Source organism: Streptopelia decaocto (genome assembly GCF_964273445.1).
Source record: "Streptopelia decaocto genome assembly, chromosome: 1".
NCBI classification, from domain to species: Eukaryota; Metazoa; Chordata; class Aves; order Columbiformes; family Columbidae; genus Streptopelia; species Streptopelia decaocto.
The window spans coordinates 78,993,403-79,006,729 of NC_138663.1; the positions used below are offsets into that span (position 1 = coordinate 78,993,403).

At 41.9% G+C, this 13,327-nt stretch overlaps 1 protein-coding gene across 2 annotated transcripts in view; it reads right to left on the minus strand.

Moving 5' to 3' along the window:
• Positions 1–13,327, minus strand: part of PDE3A (phosphodiesterase 3A) — a gene marked incomplete at its 5' end in the record, with an annotated part of 266,489 nt that overhangs the window by 100,468 nt on the left and 152,694 nt on the right. The window lies entirely within an intron of this gene.

Consider the following 13,327-nt stretch of genomic DNA (forward strand, 5'->3'; position numbering starts at 1 on the left):
AGAAGACTTGTGAGTTGCTACTATAACTTTGTACCTTTACATTCAGTGTCAAAACACATCCAGCATCACAATACTGCTCATGCCAATAAAATTCCCACTGCCATAGATTCAGCTTTAGCCAAATATTGAATACTGATCTGGCAAAAGGAGAGCTGATATAATCAATAAGGAGATTACCAAAACAAGGGGATATTCGATTAAATAGCAATGCACATTTTTACATCAGGTATGAAAGTTAGTGACAACTTTAATTCTGTCTCACCACTGAATTATTCTCAATGTAATAAGAAGCAGAGTTGTACCCTTCTAAAGGAAAACAGGTTTGTGTTATCACATTGCAGAGGAAAGCAAAGAGAAAGAGAGTTCAGAGCTGATGGGTTCTTATGGAAAATAAAATCTGTGACGGTACACAGCTCCTCAAGATAAAGAGAATACAAGCATTAATTATGGCCCAAATTCAGCTCTCAAATCCTCCACGCAACCATACAGGAGACCGTGTTGTGAGACAAGTGGTCAGACATGGGACAGTACAGATGGACTCCATAAAAAAATCATTTCCCTTCTCCCATAATTTTGCTATTGTGGCTCATAACTGTCTGCTAACACAGGCACTCAGTCTCTTAGCAACATACAGTTTGCACACAGCAGCTCTTTCCATGTATGTCATGGTGGGGAACAAAAAAAGAGGAGAGGGAATACCCAGCAGGCTTTATTACTGCTTTATGTATCCAAAGATTATGGGTAAATGTAAACTGCTGACAATAAAGCTCTCCTCACACCTGCCCAAAACCCCTGGGAAGCATCAGGGAGTGCCTGGGCTGTGCAGCTCACCAGGCGCTGCTGCTGCTCATCCTGCACCCGAATGTTCGGCTGGCGCCTGTTCCAGCCTGGGAGCTGGCTGCCTTTTACAGCTACTCAGGGATCTCTTCTGGGTAATGCTTTTTCTTACTCACATCAGCATAGTTTAACACAAATATAAAAATACGTGAATGAAAGATACGACGGTTAATGTGACATGTAATGACTTACAGTCACGAACACTTTCTTGCTCTTTTTTTCCCCAAAGAAAATGCCTTCTCTCCCATCAGAGGTAAGCAATGAGATTTACAACCTAAGCTTAATGCAGAACGTGCTTTTGAAACACGCATCCCAGGACAACAGATCAAAATTACTTCCAAAAATGAGGAAAGCCACAGACATCTCATAAAATCTTTCTCTTCTCCATCTTATTCTTTCTATTCTCCTACTTATTCTTTCCTTCTCCAAGGGCCCCTTCATTTCCTTAAATTATTACTTATGATTACCTACCTTCACAACTGGAGACAAACTTCACAGGCAAATAAGCATCAAAGATCAGAAATGTCACAACATTTTTGTACCTGAGACAGCCTCACAACTGACCCCCTCATTTTACTGTAATTATTTCCATTTTCCATATACTGTTAGTGGAAACACTGGTTGTGTCAGATTTCCCTGTTTGTTTCTCCATTCTGTTATGTTTGCTCACTACTGTATGAAACTGAGCTTTCACGTTTATGAAAGCTGGCCTCTCAGTAAATAACGGGCATGCAAAAGCTACCAAGAGATGCATCTACCCAAGGTTATGTGCTTCACAGAACCTCTGCCAAAATCCTCAGAACCTGTGCTTCCTCCCTGGCTCCTGCCACTCTGAACCAAGAAAACCTCTTCAGTTTTAACTCCTCAGCCCCTGTTGCCTTGTGGGAAAGTGGTGCTTGCTTTCTTAATTTACTGGACTATAGAAAAATTAATTTAGCACGAGCCTGATCACCTGCGATTCCCAGCGTAACAAGGGGTTTCTTTACCTACAACTTCCTACCAGTGAAATTATCACAAAAAATATGCCTGTTACTTCACACTTAAGAAAAAAAGGATTAATGTTGCAGGTCTGGCTATGGTTACTGTGGTTCTACAGGTTCTATAGACATTTGGCAGCACATAACATACCCTCAAAACCAAGTGTTAGTATGAGATCCCACTACCAGGTGTGTCATTCTCCCACCCTCACTGAATCCACAATTTGCAGAAAAGCAAAGGGTTGCTTTACTTCTGCCACCAAAAATAAGCAACGCAATTAAGAGTTGGAGTTCTCATTCCCATTAGAGGAGGTACACCAAATGTCGGGATGCTCCCAGTCCAGCCAGCCCCAGGCAACCAGACTGATGTGTGTCAGGGGTGGTTATTTGTGACCACTACCAATCTTCAAGCCCTGATCCAGTTCTCAAACATTCATTCTCCTTCAGGCATAGTTTGCCCACCCTGTTCCCTAGTTACCAACTGCTGTGCCCTTGTGGCCAAGAAGGTCAATGGCATCCTGGGGTGTATTAGAAGGGGCGGTGGTTAGTAGGTCAAGAGAGGTTCTCCTCCCCCTCTACTCTGCCCTGGTGAGACCACATCTGGAATATTGTGTCCAGTTCTGGGCCCCTCAGTTCAAGAAGGACAGGGAACTGCTGGAGAGAGTCCAGGGCAGGGCAACAAAGATGATGAAGGGAGTGCAGCATCTCCCTTATGAGGAAAGGCTGAGGGAGCTGGGTCTCTTTAGCTTGGAGAAGAGGAGACTGAGGGGTGACCTCATTAATGTTTATTAATATGCAAAGGGTGAGTGTCACGAGGATGGAGCCAGGCTGTTCTTGGTGACAACCAATGATAGGACAAGGGGCAATGGGTACAAACTGGAACACAGGAGGTTCCATCTGTATATGAGAAGAAACTTCTTCATGATGAGGGTGCCAGAGCACTGGAACAGGCTGCCCAGGGAGGTTGTGGAGTCTCCTTCTCTGGAGACATTCAAAACCCACCCGGACACCTTCCTGTGTAACCTCATCTGGATGTTCCTGCTCCGGCAGGGGGATTGAACTAGGTGATCTTTCAAGGTCCCTTCCAATCCCTAACATTCTGTGATTCTGTGGTGCTTCACACCCCCATACAGAGCTTTTCAGTGCCCAGAGTGCTCTCCTGTGTTCTTACCCCCACAGCCAGCCCTGGCTCTGCTCCTCCTCCTCCAAGGCTTCCTGGCCTTTCAGCCAGATCCCCCACCTCTGGCCCTGCTCCTCTACCAGATGCTGCCCATCCTGGGGCACTCCACAGGTTGGATGCTGCAGCAACAGGTAACACTACAGTGAGAAATTAGTCCAAAGGCTGCAAAAACTTGTCCTTGCTCCATTTCTCAGCATTTAGTTATCAAAATCACCTACTGAAGAGAGGCCAAAGTCACCAATGAAGCAACCAGTCATGAACGCATTGGAACCAACAAAGTGACCCCTTGCTTATTCTGGCACATTTCATTAACAAACTGCTAACTCCTCACAGCAAATTACACAACCCACATTTCATTCCATTTCTCTACAAACAGGCCTTTGTGGAATCAGCCATTTTTGCTGAAGGATCCATTGCTCCTAGTTTAAAATAATTTCAACATCATTGTTCTCTCTATGCCAGGATGCTCTACTGACTTTAACCCTATCGTTATCACTTGCTATAATGGTGAACATGAGGAAGAAAAAGAAAAACTCCAGGATACTAAGACACCTTACCAATACTAGGTAGTTTTCAAGCATGGTACAAAATGCACGATCCTGTGAAGCCAACCTTTTCCTACCATTTTTATAACCTACTGAATGTTACTTGGGTTTAAAAAGTATTTCTTCCTCACAATCTAGAAAACAGTTTTCATCTCATGCTAGATTGTTCTTGGCATCTGCAATCTAACATCCTACACAGGGATGATTGCCTGGATATAACACCCTTTAGCTAAACAAACCACACTGTGTTACATTACTTCTGAACCTTAGAAAGATTTTCTTTGAATGGACAAATACTAAGTGTTGGACTACAATATGCAGGAAAGGAGGAAAGCAAGTATGCCTGACCTATCAGGCTATCTGGAAATCAAAATTTCCACAAGCTTTATAGAAATCAGAAGATAGAGAAAACAGTATTAAAATAAACAAACAAACCCAAACACCCCAAAACAACACAATCAGAATCAGTCAGAAACATAGAGAGTCTGCATAAATCCACTTGAGTCTGAGTAAATCCTCTGAAATCAGAAAAAAAAAAAAAAAAAAAAGAAAAAAATAATTGGTGCATGCATGAAAACATACAGATACAAAAATGCATTTGGAAGTAGAGGGTTTTATGTTTATTCCTAACAGAAGGGTTTGTTCCAGACTCCATCAGTTCTGAAACTACTATGAAGCAATTTGGTCCAGAGGAAAGGTAAAAAGCCGCACACCATCCAATCACTTTCCCTTATCATTGTTACCGACCAGGCTACTGAGTCTGAGCAGACCAGCAGCAGCAAAGGAGGGATAAAACCAAAACCAAACTCCCACACGGCTTCTATGCGTGAAGTTTTTCTCAGAAGGAAAGTATCTACTTTACATTTCATCTACAACTGCCCTGGCAAACCAGCTCTGACAGTTTTAACACTTAAGGATGAAGGCAGCTTTCAGCATCAAGAACAACTCTTTCATGTTCAAGAGTGCACAGAAACACGGGCTTTGCTAAAGCCAACTGGCTCGGTCTACTCTACTAATTGACTAACAGGTCTCCAGGGGAAACAGCCTCCTGCAGCACAGCTGAGTTTGAAGATAGTGAATGGAAGAGGGGGCAGGAATGGAGAAGACCCTAACACCAAAATCACAAATGCAGGGAGAAAACGAGAAATGGAAAGGGGCTCTGTAGGGTGGTAGCCTGTGCTTTAAAACTGAGGCTTTCACTACAAACACTATGAAGTCTCCAGGCCCCATGGTTGTAAAACCAAATTTAAATGTAAACCAGATGTTCACTAATGCAATGATACCTGCAAAGGAGTAAGGCATGGCATATAAGGGACTGCCTACATTACTTATCTGAGATACTAATGCCGAAGTAGAACAAAGACATTTAAAAAATAGCATCTTCAGCTCTCACCTCTCTAAATGGAGTTCTTCTCCCATTTTGTGATTTAATTAAATGATTACATAACAATGTCAACTTTCACTAAAATTTGTAAACCATAATTCTAAGCCTCCTCAGCATTAGAGGACTGCAGGAAAATGTTACCCACACATACCATAAAAGATCTAAATGAACAAAAAGACAGAAAGTAAAGAACGACAATTCAAACCTTTTTAGCTATTTCTAAGTCTTGTTTTCCACTTCTATCATCTTTTCTGGTCTGGGTTTTTTATTTTGGGACCTCTGAACCAGCACTACTGCTAACTATGCCATGGGTGAAAGAAAACAAACAAAAAAAAACCAAACCAACAACCCAAAAAACAACTCACAGAAATAGAAAAGGCATCATCTTATTATAAGGACCTCCACAACTGGGCACAAGTGGGGAAAAAGACCCCAACATTTAGAATATGAGCAGTCCCATGTATATTCTTAGGAAAGGGAGGGAGTCCTCAGTAGCAGAATGCAGGAACATTTTGAAATCACAGGGCTTTCTTTATTTAAACAAGTAAAACAGTGAGAACAGTTTCATTAGAGGGAATGAGCAGATCTTTTCATGGTAAGTACCTAAGAGGACCAATGAAGCAGTTATTCTTAGTGTTTAATCAAAGAGTTTACGTCTATTCATTGTCTGTTTTAATTCTATTCAGTTTATAGTCTACAACTCTGGAATTTTATTTAGATATATTTTTACACATACAGAACATTTTTATAGTTATATATATAATTAGATGGTGATGACAAAGGTGAGCTAAATCAATCATAACTCACCAAAGCTAGTAAATGGGATTCAAACAGACTGAAGAAGATTCACATAGTCCAAATGCATGTGTCAGGACTTTGCTCCAACTCACTGGCTTCATGTGATGCATGAATAGGATACCTTGAGCTGCCCCAAACAATTGAGCACCTGCAAAAATGTCTTTCTGCCTCTCCTGCGAGGACTTAGAGCATTTAGTAGCAGCAAAACATAATTACCAGTGAGGTTCTGGGAAGTTTTGTCTGGCTGGTAGCTAGCAGTTTTAGGAGAGGTAGGAATCAGTGCCCAGTAGAGCTAGAAAGGAGCATCCAATCTGGATGGCACCTGGTTTCAACCTTTGCCAAAACAGCAGAGCCTATATTTAAACATGAGCATAACATCTTCCCTCCTTGGAAGAGATTTAGTTGAATGGGTATGTTGAGGATGTGGAACAGTGTCTCACTGTTGAGTTCCTTGACACTGCCTCCTTACAGCTTGCGCTGAATGGGGCACAGTATGATACATATTCTCTGACTGAATGGGTATTAGCTATGCTTCAGTCAGGATCACATTTCCACTGGTAAGAAGAAGCTGTTTGTTACCAGCACGTAGGCACAAAATGTTCTTGATAAATTTATTTTTCAGTAACAAAAAAGCACAAATTATTTCCTTGATTACTTAATAGAAGAAACACAAATATGCAGGAGTCAGGTCATGCAGAAACTAACAGGGTTTTTTTGCACATGCTATTTTGAGTAGGAAACCTTCTCTTCGATAGACTGTTCCCTGCACTTTCATGGTAATCAAGATTAACGAGGTGATTTACCCAGTTGACTGACTTAAGTAGTGCAGTTTTGGTGTGGACACCATCAGCAGAAGAAGGTAAGTGGGCTGTAGTTTCTGAGATTCAGCACTGCCAGATGCTGATAATGGGGGAGCAACTGCATGGCTGCACTGACCACCCTTCTCCATCAAATGGCACAGCTGCAACTGGCCCTGTGCGCATCCAAGGTGTCAGAGATGCCTTGCTTGCTGTGTGGTGAGTGTGATCATACACAGGCACATGTAGGCTATGACACACAGACAGCAAAGTGCTCTAGTATTTGGAAAAACAATCCCTTTTCCACAACCACTCGCCAGCTCCCAGGGTCAGCTTAAAGCACGAGATGTCAGAGCCATGCTGTTCAGCCAGATGTGTGAGCTGCACGCTCGCTCCATTGAGGTCTCTGGTTGGGCAATTACTGGGGAGGAAACTCTCCATCCGAACACTCCCAATGAGTTAGAGCCCTGCAAATCAACAAGGTCAGCCCCCATTCTAAGACTGGTTAAAAAAACAAAACAAAATAAACCCCACCACAATAAACTAACTAAATGAATAAACCAGGGGGGTGGGTGTTAGAGCCTTTAAGCTGCTTCCTAATCAAATAAGTTGTTTCAAAGGTTTGTGGGCTGTTGGACAACAGCTGGAGGCAGACGTGAGATTTTTAAATAGAGGCACAGGCAGAAACGCTTAGAAACTTGGCATGGCTTTAAACTGGAGGTGGGGGATGCGAGGTAGAATGATGGGTCTGGAGAGGAGCTGCAGTGAATGGCTTCCTGCAGGATGATCCCATGCGGGGATGGAGTTAAGCCTTCTGAAGCTGGTACCGTGGTGAAGCTGGAAGCTGCAGGGGCAGATGACTCCTTAACCCTGACAGCCCTCTCACGGCCTGGCTGGCAGGTCAAGCAACAAACCACAGCACTGCCAGAGGCTACACAAAACTAGGGAAAAACATTTTATATATATTTATATATATATATCTATATATCTATATATATGTCAGGCAGATAGACTGTTGAGACAGTGAACATGATACTGAGCTGCTGTGGCAGAAGAGAATGGAGAAAATAGGGCACTCAGTGAGGTAAGGCTGAGAGGATGGGAACAGGTGCTGTGGGACGAGAGGACAACCCAAAAGGCACCAGCAGTTGACTGTCCCACAGGCACAGCGAAGAAATCGTCCCAAGCACTTAACCAGGGACTCCGCTCCAAAGGAATAAAAGGAATGAGATCATATCTGGCACCGGGTGAGACAGCAAGAGAGACTACATTTTTGAGGTCTTTTCTCATGGCAGCATATGACCTTTTAGAATATTTCCAGACAATAAACTGCATCTGACTTCTTCAGGGATCCTGGCTCCCTTGCACAGGGGCAGGAGGCATAAAGACGTATGATACAGCAAATCGGCAGCAGTGGGTTCATGGAAAACTGTTGTGCCCCTTGCTCCGTGCCACTTCTTGAAACGAGCAGGTTTAATTTAGTGTGATGGCACTGTGAAATTTAAAAAAAAAATGTAGGTGGGAAAAATAAAAGACAGGGGAATATCCACCTCCACACCCTGTATCTGGATTTATATAAGTTTTTGTCACAACTACTTAAACAGATTATAGTAGTAAAACAAATCCCTACAGGTTTCTATTATTTTCAGTCCTACCATCAAATTTCCCAGGTCCTTATTAATCTTTCACACATCAAATAGGATTTTAAACAACAGGTTTTGGAGGCAGAGCTGTAGTAAAATATAGGGAAGGATTGATTTGTTTTGTTTGCCTGTTTGCTTGTTTTTTGAGAAAAGCAACTGTTACTCTTCAGTGATTAGCAAGGATGGACACCACACAAAGAGCTACTTGCTAATGTGGAGTAGATTTCTTTCAGCAAAGGCTTCCTAAATTAGTCTTATCTTAATCTGGGTATTTACAAAATTTCCAGAATAAACTAATAAAACAATTAAACTGATCATAAATAGATTTTTTATCTCCTTAAACCTATCTGGTGGATTAATAATAGGCATGTTGATCCTGTGGATTAGTATTCAACAAGCAAAAGTGCTCACCACATTTTCCATTTACTCACTTGCCCATTCTGGGCATAATCATGAAAACCAAAGCCCTAGAAAAAAGGTATCAATACTGGTGAGACAAAAAATGTGGGCACAGATACTCTGATATCCTCTCAGCCATGGCCATAATTTACATACAGTAACCCACAGAAGAAGATTCCTTGATATGAGGATGCTGGGGCAACACAGCAATATCAAGACTCCTAAATCTATCAGCAAGCTGAAAAAAGAACAAAAATAGATTGTTAAAAAGCAAAAACAAACAAACAGAAAACAAAAACAGAAACAAACAAAAAACAAAACAAAACAAAAACAAACAAACAAACAAAAAAACCCACCAAACAAAAACCAAACTATTTAAACTTTGCTTGCTATTCAAAGCAGACACATTAAGTCCCTGTATTTCCAAGCTACATAGTCAAGTCCATCCTGGTGTAATTAAGTTCCTAGAAAAAGTCAGAAAGCTTATTTACTTTTTTCCATTGGGAATCATTAACTCTGCATTAAGAACCGCAGTCACAATACCAAGCCTGGCACAGGCTTGATAAACTAGCTAGCTACTGCAGCAGGCAAAGTCAGCAGTCTGAAAGACCGTTTAGCTATCTAAAGCCTATTATTTATTTTATGAAGGAGTCTAAAGACTTCTACAAAAAAAAAACAACAAAAAAAACAACAAACCAAAACTGCTCTGCAATGTGTGTTACCAATACTGTTTTCTCTTTAGTGCATGATTTTTCATCTCACTTTCCATCTTTTCAGAGATATTATATATGGTGTTTGCACTCTCTGTTGTTAGCCAATACTAGCCTCAAATATGATAAGTGCTCTTTTCAGCTGGCTATCAGTGCATAAGAGGGTCTCTGCTTCCAAAGAAATTAGTTCCTTGAAGATGCAGAGCATGTCTTTTCACATAGCAATTAAAAACCCACTGAAAGAATAGGAAAACTTTTAAGGGACTTTTTCAGTCAAGCTCTGATTTTAGGTGAATCACCCACAATACTAACACGAAACATGAAATGCCACACGGAAGGCAACTTAGTCCAATTAGTTTAATAAGTGCATTAGTCTAAGAGCTGACCGCTCTCTGGTAGTCTGCATAAAAATACGAATTTCTCAACTCAATTCCCAGTGGATAAGGTTCTACCTCACATAAAAAAACAACTAACAAAACAAACAAAACACCACACATGAAAAATCTTTTGTCAAATTGGCATCCTTACTGGCAGCCTCAGCAGAAAAAAAAAAAAAAACAAACAACAACACCCTTAGGACTGAGTAAGCATGAAGGTTTCACCAGACATTTAACCTTCAGAAGTGGTTCCTCTGCGGGTAGGGAGAAGTGTGACTTGCTTGTGTCCCCCTTGTACTTCCCTCGTGCATGCAGGGTGGCACTTCGTCATAGCTGTCAACTCAAAACCTCACACCAGATCAAAGAGCCACTTATAAAAAGGAAGGGGGTAGAGAGTGGGAGAGCAAACCCCCAACCTCTCCCTCAGATAAGTTAAATAAAGGTTGCAGTGCTATTGCCCCCAAAACTGGAAATTCTGTAAGCAACAGAATGCAGTGGTTTGACGAAATCAGACCTCTTCTGCTACCATAGTCACTTACTGAAACAAACAAACAAACAAATAAACAACTCCACAAAAAAATCCCACACAACTTGTCTTTTTTAATATGGCATCTTAATGTCCACCTGGTGTGAAACAGTAAACACAGTGATTACAGGAATCAGCTCTTGGTGAGGCTAAAATGCAGAGGGGCAGAAAGCCAGAAACATAATTTCTTACAGTTTCAACAGCTAATTTTCCTGAAACGCAGTAACTTTAATGGCAGCACACTGAGGGATAGCTGAATTTAGTAATGAAAGTCTTAAGATACTGAGAATTTGGCCTCCCTTACGCTAGTGCACAGAGCAGGCTGACCTCCCATCGTGAGAGCAGCACTGTGGCTAGTCAGGTGAAGCCTCAGCTCCCAGAACTGGCCTGGAAAAGAGCATCGCTCTGCCAAAGCTCACTGACACCCACACAAACAAACTACTTCTTTCATTAACACCCCCTTTTCCCAGTTTTGAGGTTTCACAATGCAGAAGAATAGCCCTGACATTTCAACAGCTAGATCCCAGCTAGCAAATGTCCTAAAATTACACTGTGGAGCCCGGTAGCTTACTAAAAAACCTCAATGTCAAAACTCAAAGCAGATTCAGTTTAAATGCACCCTTGGGGGGATTTTATACTAACTACTTTCTATTTCAGACTATTCACTTTAAGCTCAACCAGCAATGCTTCATCACTCATCCAGGAAAACTCCCCTCTCTGCCACCCAATCTCAATCAACCTGCCAAATTAATTATCACCCTGCATTTGTCTATTGCTAAGAGGGGGGAAAAAGCAAATAGATGAATGTAGCAGTGACCCGAGCAAAAATGAATCCTCTGAAACAGAACTAATTAAATCAGTTCAGTGATCTTCTTCCAGCACGACACATTTCACCCACCCCTTCCCCAAGCAGCCCAGTTCCCGCATCTCCTCCAAGCATCCTCGGCAGGGCGCTCAGATGTCTATCCAGCAGCAAACTGGGGATCTTTCCTAGTCATCCTTGTAACCGCATGGTTTAAAACGAAAACAACTGTCACAGAAAATTCACCATGATAATTTCACACTGACATTTACATGCAAATTCCTGGCCGCAGAATACGTGTTTCAGCCAGATAGCAGTAGGAGTTGATTATCTACCTCAAATTTATGGGACCACAGGCATCAAACTTCGGTGCTTTGCTGGCTCTACGAAATGAGCAGAACTCAGAATGCTGGCAGAGTGAGGCTTCCCCTTTGGTACCCCACTCAGGCCTTACAGCAGAGCTGGCAGACTAACATGTAGAGAAATTACAGAACTTGTGGATTTTAAATGACTCCATGAGTCAGACACCGAACTTTGTTCTAACTGCATTCCTAACCTAGCAAATAGCTGTGCATGCACAACCACAGCATTGGCGACCCTGCCGACTCAAAAGGGACTAGTTCAAGGAAGCAAGTAACACATTCTAGATTTCCTTGTCCTACAATTTTAAGCGACAGTCCAGCTGAAATGCAGTCAAAAATATATTTGGGTCATAAAGTTCCCCGCCACTGGAAATGGCATCATTTTCATTGCAGTCATGCTGTCAAGACAATGTGTGAAATTCTGTACCAGTTGATAACAGCGTGCCTATGCAGTAAGAATATCAAAAGCTATAGGTGTAAAGACTGCAACAGAAACACCGACCTCTCTGCTCTCAGTAGACTTCACTTTCCATCACTTTTCTCTTTATGCAGAACACATTCAGAGCAAGAGCAGAAAAGGGAAAGGCCACTCAAATAGAAGGTGACAGGGAACAAAAAGACACTGAAGCGCGACCTGTCTTTATGAAGGAGTTCAAATATAAAGTCAATCCCACCTTGCTTTTCTCCCTCCATGATTTTTAGTACGGTCAGTGCTTCCTTAGATGGGAAGGCACATCAGGAACGGACATCAGTACTGAAAGGTACTGAAATCTGGATGCCTGCACAGGATCTCTGTCAAGTTAGATAAAGCTTCAGACACGGGATGCCTGAGAGTGCCCTGTTCGATAACGCTGCATAGGAACAGAACAACAACACACAGAGGCAGGACTCTGAGTAATCTCTAGGTAGGTGCCTACCCAGGCAACAGTTTGTCATTCGCACCCATCTGCTGCTCCAAATCACACACACATGCTGTCACATGTGCTTTTCCCCATCTGGATTGCAGAGATGCTAGATATAAACAGGCAAAAGCCAGGAAGATGAATTCCGGGCTTGTGCTATACAAGGGGGAATTGGCAGTTCGCTTCATCCCCTCCAAAGGGAGTACTTTCAGTGGAGATTTCTAGAAGTCAAAGTAAAAAGAGATATTTCACAATGGTTGCAGTTTTTTCCATGATTTAAAATCCCATCTTTCAAACCAGTACGGCTCTTTAAAAGCTTTGTTTCTGAGATTTTATTTTTAAAGTAATAAAACCACACATGTTGTCTTAGAGGGATACAATAAAATACATTCCCCTGCAATGTTGTCTGCCAACATTTAATTCCAGATGGTCACTCAAGCCATATTTCCATAGCGTCACAGCACTGCTAACAGCAAAACCAGACCCCACAAAAAGTGTCATCTCTATCGTGGTGTAAAGGGTGCACAGAATATACACTATCCAGAGGTGTCACAGTGCAAATGGAGAGACCAGGTGGCATTTTAGAGTGAGAAGGAGAAAGGCGGAGCAGGGCAGAGGGGAGAGGAGCCTGTTCTGGAAAGGTGGACCTTGAAGGAACAGGCTTGAGAGACATGCAGCTGCCTCATCTCACACACAGAATCACTGTTTCAGGACCCCAGTTTTGGTTCAGTTAAACTGAGGCACAGGAAAGCTGCTGAAATATTCTTTGGTAGAAGAATCTTGCATCGAAAATATGTCAGTTTGAATTATCTGCCCTTCAGAAGCAGGCTTCAACAAAATTAAGTACCATTTTTGTGGTTAAAAAAAGTTGCATGTCCAAAAGGTCCATCCATTCAAAATGAAAGTTCTGAAATTTGTTTTCTTTTATGTAAGAAACTGCTTCCCCCTCCACCATTAGTCCTTTTTTCCCTAGAATTTTACTCCTTGCATAATTTAACTTTCCATGTTGCTGAAATATACTTCTAAAACAATCTTCCTCAAAAAGTAATATTTCTTCTTCTTATGACAAGCTGTTCAGCAGTCCATCA